Genomic DNA, 1,423 nt, shown 5'->3' with positions numbered 1-1,423 from the left:
AATCTGTGGTGGCCAGCAAAGATAAAGAGTGGTGGGGCAGATGGAGAGAGTGCTGGGGCCTGCAGGTGAGGTGTGTTGGGGAGCGCATGGCTGAGGTTTAATAATAGAAATAACAAAGACCTACCTGGTGCTGCCGGCTGCCTCACACTCCTCTGCATCCAGTTCCTGGTCTCAGCAGTCCCTGGGACCGCATCACAATCCTCGCACTGCTCTCAAGCATAAAAGCAGCATGGGGATTGGCCTGAGCAGGCTGGATTAACGCTAGCTCAGGCACAGGAAGTCTGTACTCTTTCGCCAATCCGGATGTCTAAGAGAGCCGGCCAAACGGACATACGCACTTTAAAGTGAACCAACCACTCCTCTTCCTCCCTCCCACGGCCCAGCCCTGCCCCTCCCTGTACACGCTGACTCAGCCAACAGCTGTAAAAAAATACGATAAAAAATATCATTTTATTTTTCAGCTGCTGGCTCTTAGTCAGTGGGGCGACGCTCCTCTGCCATTGCATGGGAGTGGCCGATGGTGAAAACATTTTATAAGAGGAGGCTGAGGTCCCACGGACTAATGCCTATTCTTAAAAAATGAAAAGAAAACTTTTACTTTTCATTTTCGTAATGCAGCCCATTTTCCTTTAAGGAAAACAGGCTGCATTACAGAAAAGGAATAGCAATCACAGACATGTTGGTTTGCTGACCCCAGCAGGCCACCATCTCTGTGATTGTAGCTATTCCCAATGGGTCACAAATTCCATCCTGCCTCATGTATATTATTGACGCAGGCCCATTTGCTACCCATTGAGAATCACAAACAGTGCCTTTGACTTTGTTGTACATAGCTGTTTGCGATTTCCTGATTGCGAATTGCAAAATTCGCATTTAGGAAATCGCACACTGACTTTTTTGTACATCTCGACCTAGATGCCCTCTGACATCAGGCTGCACTAAAAGTGACAGACAAGGCTGATGACGTGACACCACTGCATGCCCTGGCACAGCCAACACAACAAGAAAGGGTAACTTCACTCGCCATTTGTATGGCATAACCCCGCATGCATTTACCCACTTGCCTTTACAAATCATTCACTACCCCGACTGTGACATTACCACACGTTACTCTGGTACTGTCATGCTGACTGGGCAAGTGCACCTACTTGCCAGTCCCTAAACCTTCCCTTTTTGTGATATCAGACACCCCTATGGTAGGCCCATGGGCAGGGTGCATTGTAAGGATAAGGTAGGACATGCCCTGGTGTGTGTGGCATGTTCTAATAGTGAATTACAGCCATTTTCGTTTTTCACTACTGCAAGCCTACCTGTTCTCCATAGGCCAGAATGGGCAGTTTGGTTATGACATCTTATAATCCTAACTGACTCAGAGAACATGGTAGACATTCAAATTCAGTATGCCTGAATTCAGGATGATAAC

This window comes from Triturus cristatus, chromosome 7, assembly GCF_964204655.1.
Source record: "Triturus cristatus chromosome 7, aTriCri1.1, whole genome shotgun sequence".
Classification (NCBI taxonomy): Eukaryota; Metazoa; Chordata; class Amphibia; order Caudata; family Salamandridae; genus Triturus; species Triturus cristatus.
This window is presented reverse-complemented; position numbering follows the sequence as displayed.